The 17,762-nt window shown below is 46.4% G+C and overlaps 2 protein-coding genes across 3 annotated transcripts in view; one reads left to right on the top strand and one right to left on the bottom strand.

The window, feature by feature from the left end:
- USP16 (ubiquitin specific peptidase 16) overlaps positions 1–6,052 on the bottom strand; it is a 385,832-nt gene extending 379,780 nt beyond the window's left edge. The window contains exon 1 of one of the 2 annotated variants that reach the window (XM_078658388.1): positions 5,868–6,052. The gene's annotated coding sequence lies outside the window, so the exon portion shown is untranslated. Of the gene's footprint in view, positions 1–5,479; positions 5,656–5,867 lie in introns of those variants that run through there. The other variant, XM_078658387.1, reaches the window with a different exon arrangement.
- Positions 6,053–6,230: 178 nt separating this feature from the next.
- RWDD2B (RWD domain containing 2B) overlaps positions 6,231–17,762 on the top strand; it is a 34,847-nt gene continuing 23,315 nt past the window's right edge. Inside the window, exon 1 of the mRNA XM_078658389.1 lies at positions 6,231–6,491. The gene's annotated coding sequence lies outside the window, so the exon portion shown is untranslated. The remainder of the gene's footprint in view (positions 6,492–17,762) is intronic.

Below are 17,762 nucleotides of genomic sequence, written 5' to 3'. Positions count from 1 at the left end.
TTTCCCAAAACAAGCATTATTGCTGCTTGAAGCTGCAGTTATTTCCCCAGAGTTTAATCTTTAGGTTCCACTCACCCTCCCCTCGGGGGTCTGCTCCATCCCCTGTACATTTATCCTGTCTACCCCTCCTCTCCTTCGCCTCTGTTCATTTGCTTCATCCCCTTCACCTTTCCTGCAGCCTCCTGTAGTAGAACCGAGATTCACGTTTAAATCGCCTGTTTTCAAAGCCTGCACTCATGGGCCAAGGCTCTCTCAACATATGGGCCAAGGCTCTCTCAACACAGGGACAGCCAAGGCAACATATGTGCAACAGCTCTCTCGACATAAAGGTAAGCAAGGCAACATATGGGCAATGCTAGCTATACATAGAGACAGCCAAGAAAATATATAGGCGAGTGCTCTTTAAACATAGGGACAGCCAATAAGCAAATGCTCTTTAAACATAGGGACAGGCAAGGTAATATATGGGCGAATGCTCTCTCAACATAGAAGCAGCCAAGGCAAGACATGGGTGAATGCTCGTCGTTTTTGTAAAATATAAATGATGAGAAGTTATTGTATATAAATGTATAGTAATGTTGCATATAGGTAGCACGTAGTATCAAAATAAATTGTTTGACTGAGCCAGAACCTAACAGTGTAAGAATAGTCCCTCCAGACAAAATCAGGAAACACAGACTTGTAGTCGTTTAAACAGCACAACTGAATGAACGCTGTTTTTTAAAGTCAAATTGTAAAAGACTAATGGTAAATATGATTCTCTTTTGTAGTATCAACGTGTACATACAGAATTCCTGAGGAAGGCAAATCGCCGAAACGCGTTGAAGGGGAATTAATTCTGTATTAAATGTAATGACTCATCATGATCAGGTCTTGATTTGTAATGCACAAATTTGCATATAATTGTATTTAAACAAATAACAATACTCATGTAAATAATTATTCAGCCATTTATCAAATGTCAACAATACATGAGAAAGATTTATAACTAAAATAAAATAAAAGAAAAATATTTTTATAAAAATTCAATCAGTAATTGACTTTATTATTTAGCGGTCACTAGTGTGATTTAAATATATGCACATAACCCGGTGCAATCTTCTTTTTTTCCAAAAAAGTCAAACAGTGACAGGCACAGTAATGCATGGGGCTTTGGCAATGACGTATCACAGAGATAGCCATAGTAGCATATGGGCCAGTAGTCATCAAACACAGGTACAGTAAATAATGGGCAAATGTTGCTCAAAATTAGGGATCTGAGCTTCATAGTCTAACTGTTGCTTCATTCTTGTGTCTCCCACACCCTTCTTCTCTTCTGTATCTGCTGGCATGGCGTACCACACACGGAGCACACAGTGGCACCATCTACATGCTAATGGGGCCCTCTGTTCTCTTACCATGATGGGAGTTCCTCCAGGCAACTTGAACTGCATGAAATGATTTGTGCTGCCACTCTAAGATGGCCGTCTATATGTGTGACACCCGCTGCGACACACCATGTCCCATAGTCAATAACACAGGGTTGCCCCGGTGTGTGCCAGTCACCGACTCTTATTCCAGGAGGGCTGAATCAGTCTTCCATCCTAGCAGGACCAATGTAATGGCTTCTACTGCCGCGGTACTAATTATAGCCATTATTCACATGTCTGTGGACAGTTCCACTTGATTCAAATAGCAGGGGCGAATGCATCGGTTCCCTCTGCCCCACTACACTCTGCCTCATTGCTCCAGTGTTGCTTCCCAGCGAATAACGATATTAACAAGCATTTGTGATGCAATAGGTCTCGCATTTGCGAGAGTTTGAGCTATTTTTATTGTAAATGACATTGCCGTTTATTTATGTTTTGATTTTTGAAACATAAATAAAAGCAATTGTAATTTACAATGCCAATAGGTCAAACTCGCGTAAAAGCGAGACCTATTGCATTGCAAATGCTTGTTTATATTAGAATTTGATTTGGTCCTTAGCATAGAAATAGTCTTGACTTTCTGTGGAGTTTTTATCTGTTAATATCCGTTGTTTGCTTTTCTTCGCGGGGGAGATACCTGGGGATGTATCGTTTGATAATACTGAGATTTCCAGAGATTATGTTAATACCCATGGGTTAGGCGGTCCATGGACAATTACCACATCATGGTCATTTGATATAGTCAATTCTGTAGCCACACTAGACTCTAACGCCTTTCCATTCAGGTGACACACATGCGATTGTTGTTCGCTCCCGCCTTCAATCACATCTCCCCTCATGGCGGCATTTAGTGCTGTTTTTGTAGCTGCTAACTGTTCCTCTACTTGCACTATCTCGCTATCGATGAGACCCACTGCATTTTTCAAGTCGTTTAGTGAGGGGTACATTCTTTGTGTTTAATTTGCCCCCTTGCAGTTTAAGTTTTCTTTTACCCATTGTTCAAATAGTATGGTCGTCGATATAATTAAAATCTTCTCACCACATATAATCACCTTTGCACGAAGCTCAGGGGGGTGGCCCAGCCCAGCCACTTCCGGTCTCGGACAGGTGCAGGCGGGCTCGGGCAGGACCATGTGCATCCCATGCTGCGGGAGTCCTCGCGCTGTTTTGAGCGCCTCCCGGTGTGTCCAGTGACTGGAGAAATGTGCGCCCACGGGGCTCCTGGGAATTGGAGTCCGCGTCTGTGGTGGTTGCGGTATTTGATGTGGCTCCGGGCGTGGGGGGGGGGGGGGGGGGCAAGAACAGCCAGCCTCCAACCGGCGGTAAGTCTGCAACTGAAGTGCACAAACTTCGATCAATGCCCGGAACGTTTGTCATTCGATTTACAGATGAATATCGATCTGTTGGAGTCTCTTGGCTCTGTGGTCAGTGAGAAGAAGTCTTCCCTGATTCCATTCCAAACCTTGCAATTTCTGGTTTTGTGGCGGAGTCTGGCAAATCCACTCTGAGCCTCCCATCTCGCAAACTTACCAAAAAAAAGAGCACGAGCTCAGAGAAACTCTGTCTTGGCCTTTGATCTCAGTGAGCCAACTTCCCCGCACAGTAGGTCTTCTCTCATCATCCATACAAGCCATTTTTCCAGGCCCCCTCCACTACCGGGCATTGCAATGCTTACAGATCTTCAACAGGGTCTGACCTATTTGCAATCAATTCCCCTCTCAGAAGAGGCGAAGGAAGAACTGCCATATGGAAGCCTGGAATGGCTGTGCAATCTTTGGTCCCAACCCGATCGCGTAATAGAATCGGATGCCAGAGGCACGAGTTAGGGAGCTTGATGTGGGGAATTCTCCACAGGAGGAAAATAGTCACCCGCAGAGTACGCCCTTCACATAAACTGCCTGGAACTAATGGCAGGCTCCTTTGCAGTGAAAGGTTTGGTAAGTCAACCATTTAGGGGGAAAAGATCAAAGACTCTTTCAGATTTGGCTTGAACGTTTTTGAACAACAGCCTTGCTAGCCAGATTTTGGACTTGGCAGAACACCTTCCACGAAAATCCAATCAGGTGGCAGATTGGCAGTCCCGACATTGACATCCTGCCAGTCGACAGAAACTACATCCATGGGTATTACTAATCGGGTTATGCTTGCAGTAATAACCCTCGCACGATCACAAACATGAGCACTGCCCTGACAGGCATGATTGCCTGAATCAGGGCCGGCATGGGTGAGCTGGGCACAAGACTGGGATGCCAATATTCCGAGGGACACAGCGGGGAGCTGCCTGACTTAATGCCATGCAAACAGCAGCTCGTCCATCCCACTTATTAAAGAGTGTGTAATCAGCCCTTAATGTACCTCAGCGTGATTGTGAGCACCTCATCAATCCCCTGGCCTCCTCCCATCTTCCTCATACCTCCAGCCATCACACCGCAACATCCCCCTTCCCCACAACAAACAGGACATTTTTCTTTAAGCCCAGGGTGCTATCCCGGTCAATCCAACTAAGAGCCGGCCCAGGCGTGAAAAACCACTAATCGATAGCTGGCGTGGTTGCCAAAATGGCCACCTGCATGACAGCATGCATATCCTCTTCAAAACAAATTGCATGAGAGCTCCTTCCTTGTATGATTTTTTTCACACACAAGTGCAATCTTCTCATCTGGCCTGTCCACTAGCACAGTCATTCCCTAAAGATACATGACAACATGTTTAATCAGCTGAATGATCAATGGCATGATAGACTTCAAAGCCACTTCGGGCCATATACTGCATGACATAACCGACAGTTTGCACAAAAGGTGTCCGACAACTTTTAACAGATTAAATGGCAAATTCCATGTTAAACTACTTACAAATTGTGTGTCTTATACGAAATAAATAGCAAGACAATCATAACCTAATATTTATGGCAGTGTCTTACAGCAGAGGTTCCTAATCAGAAAATTAAATAATATTAACAGTTTAATAAAGTGTATATAAATAAAGCAGAATTGAAAATTATTAAACGTTCTGTCAATGTGAAGGAGTTTGAAATTGGAGACTAAAAGCTAAATTAGTATACTCCGATTGAGTCATGGGGACATTGTAAGTGCATAAAACAGAATATACAAGTGGCCTCAACCGAATTTAGAAATGCTCCAATCGTCCCATTAAAATTAAAAATAGTTTTAAATATATATTTCTTAAATAAATTAAATATTTATCGTTTGTGCATGTGTTTAGTAGATGTGTCAACTCATTGTTGTATTTTTTGTGTATAGTTTTGTGGTTTAATTCATTGAAAATACTTAAAATCACAGTGCGCGAATTCCATGATAACTCGGAGGGAGGGTGAGGGCGTCCACCAGGGTCCAAAAATGATTCAGTGGGGGTTCCCAGTAATGATTAAGTGGGGGTCCACAGATGTCAAGAACCACTGTTTTACAGAGTAGCGTCTACTCTTCCACAAGCATTTCTGAGTCTCGTCAGGGATCGGATCGAACAGATCCACCTTACGAAAATGTGATTACCTCAATTCAGAGGCCTAATTAACAGCTGAACACACTCGAATTAATTATTTGGTACATGTTCTGTCCTAACTACCTGTATGAATATGTCCTGCTGAGGGCACTTCATGTGTCCAATGTCAAAATCAGCGCACATGCACCTCAGACCACAAAAGGTATACCACAATGGTGCAAGATGATAACTAGCCAGGCTTCTTAACTATCACTTTTGATAGTTCATATAGCCCAAAATTGACAAAAAGAAAATAATGAGTGCTAGTTTGAAAATGAATGAACACTACTAAGATAGATAGATAAGATAGAACTAACCGAACTTGTCATGCGAGTGATGCGTAATACGAGCTCTGAAAGCTGAATAACATACAGCAGTAATACCAACCAAAAACTAAGCCCTACAGAGTAGAAACCCAAGCAATACAATATGCTCCTTCCCGTCAAAGAACCCGAAAAGGTGATACATCGGATTTATACAGTAACCGAATAGGACAACAATGCCACATCCTCGGTACACAAAGACTCCCAAGGGGTTGCTTTTTCACATATCACCAACTCCCCCACGCTTACCTCACAGGCTACCGGCTAATATCGTGAAGTCAATCCCTATCCGGATTAGTTTACTCCGCCCTCTAAGTGCGTTTTTACACGTCCAGCCCAAAGACAGTGCGCTAAACGCAAATACAGTGAAAAGGTGCCCAGCAAAGAGTACTGGGCTGCTTGTTAAGGAGTCGGCCATTTTGATAGATAATATTTTCTGTGTAATGAGTGCGGAACGGTAGTGTATATTAAAAAAGCAACAAAATAAGATAATTTGAAATTACACATTTGAAAAAAGGTGGCTTAAAAAATCAATTTTAACCGATATAAACGACAACAAAATATATATATATATATATACATATATACACATTTTAATTTCGTAGAACCTAATATAAGGGAAAATGCGTCGACAAACCTATGAAAGAAATGTCACTCTTCTACGCTTGTTTTCCAGTACATATGTCTGGGAATGCTGTTCAACCGCAGAATCTTTATCGGGTACCTGCGTCGTATAGAGCGGCATTGCAACATGCTAATCCCTGTATGTTTATGCGCAGCTCCTTTTCTGGTCGATTTCATCACTGGCTTTGCTAGCGCCACGTCTATAGTAGCTACCATGCGAAGGTCAGGCAGCACGCCACTTTGCCGGATTTGGGTTGTACGTTCATTTCATATTGACTGAATAGCCTGCTCCCTCTCGTCCGTGTTGCAGAGAATCAAAGGTATACAATAGATTTGCCTGCCATTGACTATAACAGTCTCTCTGATGGTGACTACGCTTCCGCACGTGTCACGGCGTCCGCAGGCTTGTTGTGACATCACGGCTGTAAACGGAAGGAAGCGTATCAGGTCGCTACCATGTTGGTAAAGGTGGGCCGGGCCGGCTGGTGGTGCGAGACGTCTGTCAACGGTTTCAATCACAATAACACAAGAGCGACACGAAGAAGGCTGGTGTGCGCTGTTTTTAGGAACATGTAGCCAATTTCATCTCGATTGCTGTGACTTTCCAACTCATTTACTACAGCAGCAGCAAGCAAAGGTAAGTACTCCCGTTCTTTAACCATGTCCGCGTATTCGTCGTATCAGGACACCTGCTTTAAAACACTCACTTGAACCAGCCACACTTATTCGCTCACCTGTCAGCAACCTGATTTCCCTGTGTGCACCCTCAGAGAGTGACCGATTTAAGTCAGTTAGGTGTAGACACGACCATGTTATCCTCCCTTCTCACATGTTTAGCATTTTTACACTTACACACAAATTAGGAAATCAGCAGGGTAAACATTTGAAAGAAATGATAAACTGTGGTGAAATTAGTATTATAGGATAAAGAATGTATTGTTTTTCTACTATGAATAGACATCTAGGTTGACTAACAACAAGCTAATGGGATGTGCCGTCTTCTTTCTTATATGCATATCACCGAGGTGTTTTAGATGTCCCGATCTCTTGGTGTTTTTTTTTTGCAGTGCAAAGTTTTATGGTTCGCACCAAAGATGTGATCAAGTTCAAACCACCAGGTGGTTCCATGTGAACATGTTCTAATCATTCTATTTGCAGATTGTTTACGTCTGCGATGCCTTTCATTGAGGGCCGTGTATGATAACAACATCGATAAACACTTGGCCGATTTTTTTTTATTTGCCTAAACCTTTCAGTAGGTACTGTAATGATTATTATGTAACCTTTTCACAAATGTTCCTTACATAAGACATTATTTAACCCCTGGTCGAACTAAGAATTAAATGGTTTAAAAAAAATGATTAAAAAGTAGGCACTTTACAATGTTAACAAAGGTCCGGGAGTACTAAAAAATGTACAGTTACAAAGCCAACCTAGTTGTTTCACGCTGTCTTACACAAATTAAATTGCACAAAAACAGTTGTTTCATATTTGTAGGTGACATATTGGCAACATTTGTTCAGCAGTTTCGCACCCACTTGAACTAAAAGAACAGATTTGTTCCTCACCTTGTCACCTGCTCCCATTAGGGCATGCAATACCAAAGGGGATGATGGACGGAGCGTTTGAGCAAATCAAAAACTCACCCCCAGTCAACTGATCTGGGTTTAATCCATCATCATTCTTTAGCTCACTCCACCACCCCAGTTCAGACATGGCCATACGCAAATCAGTCTGACCCTGTGCCTCATGGGAACAGTCCAGCCCGAACTGCCAAACCATTTCTTCCCTGGACCGGAAACAAGCATCCTGGGAGCGGTTTCTGGCTAATCAGCCGTCTTCAGCCAGGCTAGCTTGAATCCAGTGGCAAAGTGAGCAAGTGACCCACGTCTGGGCATACTCTGCCAACTTAGGGTGAAGGATGATGGATTAAACCCAGATCAGTTGTGTGGGGGTGAGTGATTGCAATGTTCAACACTCCGTCCATCATCCCCTTTGGTTTTGATTCCCATTATGGCATGAACTTGGAGTTTTAAAAATGAAATACATTTCTCCCATAGCTAAGAAAGGGCTTGAGTTAATGAGCATGTTGAAGTTGGATTAACAAATCACTATCTACTGTAATAAAGTGTGTTTTTGCAGAGTCCCTTAATCATTTTCCCATTTGTTGTTCATTTCCTTTATGGAGTAGTCTACTAAACTGTTTATTTTCATTTGTTTCAACTATGGTACAGAGTTGTGTGTAGTTATGATAAGGTTTTTCTTTGCTTTGTTATTTTATGCACTTCTAGGAAGGGGTTCTATTTTCATATTTTAAGATATATATTGGTTTATATTATGTTACTAATATTTATATAGCCGTCCCACTTCTTCCATTTTCATGGTCTTACAGCACTCTGACATTTGACAGCGTTATTCTAAATGGTTTGGGAATTATTGTTGACTGTAGTCATTCTGCTTAGGTCTTGTTTTGTCTAGTGTGTGTGAGATGATATGTTCAGTAATGACGATTCCTGTTTGATGTAAATGAATGACTACTTATATTTAGAGCATTGAAGGGGGTGTGCAGTGTAGAAAAAAGTATTTCTCTATGCTTAGTTCTGTATCTTTAACAATCCCCAACAATAGGAATTCTAGAATATTTGTTTGTTTGGTGATATCCTCTGGGGTTTTGAAACATATCGTGACATTCACTGTATGGCCCCTGTAAGGGAGTGATGGTGCCAGATGGCTGAGCTGTAGACAGTCGCAGCTGCTGGCAATAAAAAGTGGCGGGCGGCGGGGCAGCAGCGGGGGTGAATTAATACTTTTTTCTAAACGTACCTGATGCTGCCGGCCGCCTCGCACCTAGGATCATCAGAGACTCCCCATCTATTCCCGCGATGTTCTCAAACTGCATGAGAGCAGCGCTGAGATTGGCCTGAGTGGGCTGTTGTAACACTCGTTCAGACAGAGTCTGTGCTGTTTCTCCACGTGGCTGTGGAATACAGCTGGGTTGGAGAAACCTAACTGTGCATGTCTGTTTGGCCAGCCGAATGCGTCTGGCCAAGCTGACATGCACACTTATACGTGCACTCCACTCCCATGGCCTGGCCCCACCCATTCCTGCACACGCTTAGCTCAGCCAACAGCTGAAAAATAAAATGATAAAAAAATATAATTTTATTTTTCAGCTGCTGGCTCTGAGTCAGTGGGGCAACACTCCTCCATTGCAGAGGAGCCACCGCTGGCTGTAGCATTTTGTGACTTGTCTTAAGGAGGTTGATCAGTTGTTCATTGTGCAGCCAACTGTGTTGGGATGTGCTGTTTTCTTTGAAGCACTTTACCAACTGATTGGCTTTGGCACTGTACTGTGCACTTCAGGATGTATGTGGGCTGCCTAATGTGCTGTGTTAGTAATTTTGGACATGGGTATCGTATTGTAATGCTGGTGCAGCATCATTCCAGAAGCTAAACAAATTTGGTACTATGTTGTGCATGTGTGAGGGTTTGGGTGAACTTTCTAATTGAATTTTTTGTTATTGCAGGATATTATGTGTATAACTTCACATACATTTGGCAATATCCATTTAAATAGCTGTTAAACCTGATACCCTCTGGTGGTAGGCTCCCAAACTGTTTGCTTCCTCCTCCTGTTTTGCTGAATTCATTTTTGTTGGCTTTAGGATTCTGTGCACTTTCCCACTGCTAACCAGTGTTCAAGTGCTTGTGCCCTCTCCCTAAAACATGGTGCCATTCTCTTACACCTGATTGGCACATTTAATTTAATTGTGAGTCCCTAGTAATGTGGTACTACATGTACTCGGGCCTAAACATTACATGCAACTGGTGGGCCTGTAGCACCCATTGTGCCACCTAGCTTTTTTAGACATGTCACTTGCCCGAAATTTGTAGCCTCGGTGCACTTTTAAACTTCCATTTGACCTGGCAAAGTAACCCTTTTACCAGGCATCAACCTTCCTTTTTGAGCCATGATAGTCATCCTAAGGAAGGCAATAACCCGCCCTTAGGGCAGGGTACCATGTATTTAAAAGTTGGATATGTACTTTTTAAGTTTTACATGCACTGGTAGTGAAAACTCTTAAATTAGTTTTTCACTACTTCAAGGTCTACCTCCTCCATAGGATAACATTGGGTTGTCTTATTACATTTAATAAGTGATAACGTTTGATTGGGATGAGGTGGGAATGTTAAGTTTGGTTTCAAATTAGTTGTAATTTAAAACCCTGTTTAACAATAAAGTTGGATTTTCAGTCACAAGTCTGAAAATGCCACTTTTAGAAAGTTGCTACACAAACACATGATGGACGGAATGCTGAATAAATCATACATTCACCCCCAGTCAAGAGAACTACTGGGTTAAATCCACGGTTCTTTTACTCACCATGCCACCCCAGTTTAGACCCAGCCATATGCAAATCAGTTTTGACCCTGTGCCTCATGGGAACAATCCAGACCGAACTGCCAATTAAAGTCCTCCCTGGACCAGAAACCAGCATCCTGGGATCAGTTTCTGGGTATTACTCTTCATCAGCCAGGCTAGCCTGAATCCAGTGGCACAGTGAGCAAGGGACCCATGTCTGGGCATACCCATCCCACTTAGGGTGAAAAGTGCTACACAAACAAATGATGGACGGAATGCTGAATAAATCATACATTCACCCCAAGTCAAGAGATCTGGGTTAAATCCATCGCTCTTTTTCTCACCATGCCACCCCAGTTTAGACCCAGCCATAGGGAAATCAGTCTTGACCCTGTGCCTCATGGGAACTGTCCATACCGAACTGCCAAGCTAAGTCCTCCCTGGAACGGAAACAAGCATCCAGGGACTGGTTTCTGGGTATTACCCTTTGTTGGACTTGGACCTTTTTACAGGGTCATCCCTGAACTTTTTGCCTTCCTCCTATATTTTTAGGTTTTGCCTGGCGAAAAGATGCGCTCTGCGCATCTTTTTCGCGCAGGCGAAAACCTGATGAGAACTGTAGTGTGGCTTTGGGTCGGCCCTCGTCATTCATTGGCTGGCTCCATAAATGGAGCCTAGCCATTGGACGAGGGGCCTGTCCGTCAATGCCGGACCAGATTCGGGGGCGTCCCCGAGATTCTTTGGCTTTTGCCGACGTCACGCGACGTCAGCCGAAAGCCGGGAACGCCCCCGAATCTGGTCCGGCATTGAGCCGGCACCCGCCTTCCTGCTTGGTGAGTGATCTGACACAATCATCAGAGGAAGTATCCCTGCTGGGGTTCACGTACATCTCTCGCTTCTCACCGCTGAGGCAGAAGGCGCCTTTTCTGCCTTGCCTGCGCCTGGTATCTTCCGAGCCACGTGCAACCTTTGCCCGCTCTCCACCCTGAACAAAGTGCACCGCCACATGGACAGCGGGCAGGGAACGTGTGACGCAGCTAGCGCTGCGAAACGGGAGCATCCATGCCAGGCCAGCAGCGCTAGTGATGGAGTCCAGGCCCTCACATCTTTACAAACGCGGTGTGACAGAGTTAAGGGGGGGGGGGGGTGTTGTTTCACGGCTGACCGAACCTCTTCGAGGCGCCGACACCTCTGGGAGCGCCACCGCCAGGTCGTCAGCCGGACACGTCTCTGGACTGCTCGTTCACACGATCACAGCACAGGGGGGACGTGTGAAGAGGCTGGTCTCCGAGGGCTGGCACGGCCCGACTGCAGTACAGCTGCAAACAGTTTCAGCTGCAGAGTCATCTGTAAAGTATAGCGCACCACTCAAACGCTGACAAAATATAGCGTCCAAATACCCTTCTGAAAAATAGGGCCCCATGTGGTTAATAATTTAAAAAATCTACACCCAACCAGACAATGTGCATGTCAGAGAATATTTCTATATGTGATCGTCTGACGTACAGCCATAGAAACCACGTCACTCTCATGGGCGCAGTTTCACCAACATGCTACAGCACCAACTACACAATGTCTCATTAATTTTTTTGTGGTATTTTTAGGCACGGGGAGATTCAGTAATTTGTCCAGAAGTGCAGGATTTTGAGAAGACGCCAAAACTTGTACCTGGGTTTCCCAATTTCAAAGATACAGCTCTGGCCCCTAACACCACATTCTCTACCCCCCCCCCCCCCTTCGACTCTTTGCGCAATACCTCCCTGAGCCCATCCACTCTCGCCTCTCTCTCTCTTCTCCATCGCTAATCGCTTTCTCTCTACCTATGCCCACCCTCCCATCTATATATCTCTCTCGACGCCTCTCTTTGCTGCAGTTAAAATGGGGGAGCTGCGGCCTGCGGAAAGTGACAGGGACACCGGGAGCGGCCCGGGGCTTTCAAAACCACCCCCAAGGGCACCGACCCACGGGGTAAATGCACAGTGGAATAAAGGGCCTGTCAGGCAATGTAAGTGATGCGTGTGTAAAGCGCTCCAAAAGCTTCAGGTCAAGTTGGCGCTGAGAAGGAACACTCCTGTATTCGAACATCGTTTTTAGAAAGCGGTTACTTCATGGAATAAATATTCCTTCTAATTATAACTACATAAGAGAAAATAATTCTATGTTTTAATCTGACACAAATGGACATCCACTGTGCAGAATTATCCATTTGGAATTCTGCATGTACATTTGACATTCTCGTCAAAATCCAGGACTGTTCTCCAAGCTCCTAGAAGCCCTTCATTTTATTGTGCGTGCTCTGAAAGTTATCATGAGGGTGCGATGCACACGAGTCTAGGAGGAGGCAAAACCAGAAGAAAGAACGGACACTGCACAAGCGCTAGTGCACCGCCTAGAGCCTCAAAATCTATCACGAGGCGCTAGTTCCAAGTAGATAACAATTGCCTACTTGGAACTAGCGCCTCCTGAAAGACTTGGAGGCTCTAGGCGGTGAAGTAGCGCTTGTGCAGTGTCCGTGCTTTCTGCTGGTTTTGCCCAGGGCGCTATCTGAGCAGAGGGTATCTCTGTACCGGGGTCTGGGTGGGGTGGGGGGGGGGGGGGGGAGGAGCTGAGTCTCCCCGGCCTTCTCTTGGGGTGGGGGCGGGACACGGGCCGGACGTGAGGCGGCGGGCCCTCCCGGCAGCAAGGGGTCTCATAGAATGCTCTCCACCCTTGTTTCGAGTGTGAGATCACGGCACTGCACACCTCGACCCCTCTCCACGAGCCTGCTCGTGACTTCACCGATGTGCTTTGCATGCGCCACACAACTGCAGGGAATGCTTGGCGCTAGGGCTGCCTGGCCGGCGCGTTTGGAGTTGGAGACAGACTGAACCTGGCGACAGTCTGAAGGTTTGAGTACATCCACAGGTCCTTGAGGCCTTGCACAGTATGACGTTGTAACTACATATGTGTATGTCACTCCCCGCCTCGCATCTTTACGGCTCGGTCATATGGCCGGTGTTTTCCGTGCAACGAACATGGAAGGCCTCCCCCGTTACAGTGCCAGGAGAGGGAACCCGCCGCCCCTGTGGCTGTTGCATAAACATGCGTCACACCTGAAGTTCAGACCCAGCGCTGCACAGAAGTGCAAATGAGTCGTGGACGAGCTGCTGTCCTTGTGTAGGTGTCGCCCCCGGAAGCATGGGACGCTTGCCCAGTACCAATGCTTGTCCGTGCCTTGATTGCTCTGCATTTATCCCCCTTTTGTCTTCCAGAGCCCGCCTTTGTCGGGTAGCGCCCTGGGCGGAAATGCATTTGGCGCCCTCCTGCTGGTGAATAAAACGAGGCAGCGGGAGCCCTTGGGTTCAGAGGGCCGCCCCTGGAGGATTGCATTAGTAGTGTCTGGCCTCTGCACAGATCCCTGCGCCACCCCACTCACCTGCATTATGCACCGATTTGCATCTCACCCTGGTGCCAAGCTGTTGGTTGGAGGGGGGTTAATGGTGCATGGCAGCAGCGGGTGGGAAGAGATGGGAGGGCAAGAAAGCAGGCTGATGGGGTGTTAAAAACAGGTCTGCAGCTCTGGAGCCAGAAGCAGGGTCTCTGCTGACATTAATGCAGACAGCTCCTTACGCCCCTCTGAAGCCTGCGCCTTGGGCATGGAGCCCGCTCGCCCATGCCAAAAGCCGGCCCTGGGTGGCACAAACAGAATGGCCTCTCTGCAGTGATGTCACTCCTTTCCTGCCACCCCCTTCTGCCTCGATGTTTACAGAGGCCTACTAATGTTGAGGGCGGCCATGGGCAGTGCCACTCCTAGGCTGGCGGTGGGCATGGTGTATGCGAGTTGTTATTCTTCCTACTTTATCCCCAACAAGCACTAGGAAATTCCGGAGGTCAAGCGCTCCTAAACAGAGGATATATTTTCCATCATTTAATATTTTCTTCATATGTGCAATGAATTAAGTTGTTAATAAGGATGGCCAGTTTATATGGCCAACCGAAGCTCAGTTAGCTGCTAGAACAAGCAGTGGCCTCGTGGCGTCTTGAAGCATTGCTCTGTACCACAAAAGCTGAAAGGTCATCTACATGAATCTGCTGGGACAATGCTCTGAAGCGGGTGCTTTTGGAAGAAACGTCCCCCCTAAGCACAACATGTGATTTCCATTCATGGGGCGCGAGGGATGTGCTGCAAGTGTCTGTCAGTCACTGTGATGGCCGATGCCATCTTTAGGGGAGCGGTGACTTTTCCCGCCCAACGACCAGTGCTGCAATGAGAGCCAGAACCAGCGTGAAGAGCGCCACTGCCAGCAGCACGGTGATTGTGACCATCCCGCCGGAGCGGCCCGAGAGGCCGAGGTCCAGGTCAACCACGTCAGTCACTGCAATAGAAAAGATGTGCGCGTTAGGAGTGACGTCACTGCCGGGGACTACGTCTCATCATCAGGGCTCAGCTTGTACCAGGTGTCCTTGCTCGAGACATCTCGCTGGATCCTTGGCGCAGGTACACACATGCATTGGTCACACCCGGGGCTTCACTGACGCCCCGCACATGACAGCCAGTGCCCCACAGGAGGCCATTTACACTCAGCTCTTGCATATCCGACTCTTCCAGACTACAGGCCGTCCTTTCCCCACAGCACCCCAAACACACCGTGCTCTCATTCTAGCAGTCTGGCCCCACTGACAGCTCAGGCACACACCCATGCTGCAGCAATCACTCACAACAGCCCTCAGCACCACGTGCACCCTTCACAGACCAGCACTCTGGAGGCACACGCACACCTCTTACACACTCACAACCACACGCATGCCTCTTACTCACAACCACACGCGCACCCCTCACACTCACAACCACACGCGCGCCCCTCACATCCTGACAACCACACGCACGCCTCTTACACACTCACAACCACACGTGCACCCCTCACACACTGACAACCACACGCACGCCTCTTACACACTCAGACACACCTCTTACACACTCACAACCACACGCGCACCCCTCACACACTGACAACCACACGCACGCCTCATACACACTCGCAACCACACGCACGCCTCTTACACACTCACAACCACACGCACACCTTATACACACTCACAACAACACGCACACCTTATACACACTCACAACCACACGCACGCCTCTTACACACTCACAACCACACGCACGCCTTTTACACACTAACAACACGCACGCCATCAGCCCCACGCGCACCCTTCACAGACCAGCACTCTGGAGGCACACTCACGCCTCTTACACACTCACAACCACACGCGCACCCCTCACACACTGACAACCACACGCATGCCTCTTACACACTCACAACAACATGCACGCAGTAGATCATTGCTAAAAACCAGTGGCAAAATCAATGAGTCCCAAAGGCCATTTCTGTTGTTTTTGTCAATACTTGTGCTTTAAGCATCTTTATACCTCAGCGGAAAGAAATACATGTGACATTTCTTTTTTTTTTTAAATAGTTTTGTTACAGATTGTCTGCTACGTTCGCCTCCAAAATAGGCACCCTGCCTTACATAATTATACAATGACCAGTGTGAACTGGAAGCGATGCATTGTCCATTGTAATACTGTGGGCTCAGTTATAGTTTTTGTGGCATGAAACTGCACATTAAGCCACAGAAATTGACGTTAGTGGTACGTATGCATTTAGTTATACCCCTTACTTTCTGGCACGGACAAGGCTTTGTGTTGTGCTCTTAATGTACTGTGATTATGTGGTACTTTCTAAATCCCCCTCTTGGGTGGTTAATCTACTGCTGCACCCCTTGGGTGCCTTCACTTGGCCTCATGTTGATCTCCTTTGGTGCTGACCATTTTCTGCAGATAACACAAGCCTGTTGGAAATAAAGTGCATTGTGACTTGCTTTCCCCCATCTCTCACAGCCTGCTCTGTGCAAAAGTATTTTACACCCTTTGACACCTGTCTCTTGCCTGTGAAGAACCCTTTCCCATCTTTGAGTTAGTTTCACAGCCCAGCTATCTCACACCTACCTACTGTCTGCTGTTCCTCTGTGACACCTCGCTATTGTCTGCAGCACTCCCTTTCACCAGTGTACATCATTGCAGCCCCTTTCACACTTGTTTGTTGCCTGTACAATCCTTTGTACAACTGATGTTACACAAAGAGCTTCTCCCACCCAAACCTACCCATTATCTACACACTCCCTCTCAGACTTCTTGCTGTGTACAACCCTTTTAACACTCCTCTTTTATCTGCACAATCCCTCTATCTCTCACTCCTACATCATCATCTCTCTCCCCAGTCTGTCACCTTTGAAGTCCTTTTTACACCTATTGGTTACCTATGCGGTCGGTTCATCTCTAACAACAGTGTATAACTTGCACAGGGGGCTCGCAGTGTGTGGAGGGCTCTGTGTGGGTGGCTCTGTGTGGGTGTGTGTGGGGCTCTGTGTGGGTCTCTGTGTGGGTGTGTGTGGGGCTCTGTGTGGGTGTGTGGGGGGCTCTGTGTGGGTATGTGGAGGGCTCTGGGTGTGTGGAGGGCTCTGTGTGGGTGTGTGGGGGGGCTCTTTGTGGGTGTGTGAGGGGACTCTGTGTGGGTCTGTGGAGGGGCTCTGTGTGGGTGTGTGGGGGGCTCTTTGTGGGTGTGTGTGGGGGGGGCTCTGCGTGGGTGTGTGGAGGGCTCAGTCTGGGTGTGTGGGGGGTCTCGCAGTGTGTGTGAGGGCTCTGTGTGGGTGTGTGTGGGCTCTGTGGGTGTGTGTGTAGGGGGGCCCTGTGTGTGTGAGGGGGCTCTGTGTGGGGGGTTCGGTGTGGGTGTGTGTGGCATTTGCGAGAGATTAAGCTATTGGCATTGTAAAGGACAATGCCATTTATTTATCAGTTTTCAAAACGAACACATAAATAAAGAAATTGTCATTTACAATGCCAATAGCTCTAACTTTTCCAAAGGCAAAACCGTTGCATTGTAAATGCTTGTTTCTGACCTGTTGTTGGCTATTTTAGGAATCTGGGCACTTTATCACTGCTGATCAGTTCTAAAGTGCATATGCTCTCCCTATTGTAAATTGATGTGTGGATTAGTGATTCCATGATTGGCTGATTTGGTTTACTGGTCAGACCCTAGTACAGTGCACTGAGTGTGCCCAGGGCTTGTAAACCAAATGCTGCTAGTGGGCTTGCAGCACTGGTTGTGCCACCCACAGAAGCAGCCTGTAAAAGTGTGTCTAAAGCCTGCCTTTGCAGAGCTCGTGCACGCATAACTAATGCATAAATGGTGCTCTATATCAACTTAATTAAAACAGGACGGCAAAATGTGTTGAGAAGTTAATAACTGCACATCTTTTAAAACAAATCGCTTACCATTCCACAGGAATGTTTTATGTAATACTTAATTGCATGCTGTGGTTCACCATAGATATGATCAATAAAGGGGCCGTGAGCGATAGTACAGTTCGTCCAATTCGCGCTCCCACTGGAAAACGCTATCTGATCCCGTAACAAAAGACTATTTCTTACACAGGAGATAACACAACTGCAATTTCAAAATATATAAATAAATACAAGTATAGTTAAGTGGATAATTAATT

Source organism: Lissotriton helveticus, chromosome 8 (genome assembly GCF_964261635.1).
Source record: "Lissotriton helveticus chromosome 8, aLisHel1.1, whole genome shotgun sequence".
NCBI lineage: Eukaryota > Metazoa > Chordata > Amphibia > Caudata > Salamandridae > Lissotriton > Lissotriton helveticus.
Note: the sequence above shows the minus strand (reverse complement) of the source record. Positions and strands in the feature narration are given on the sequence as shown.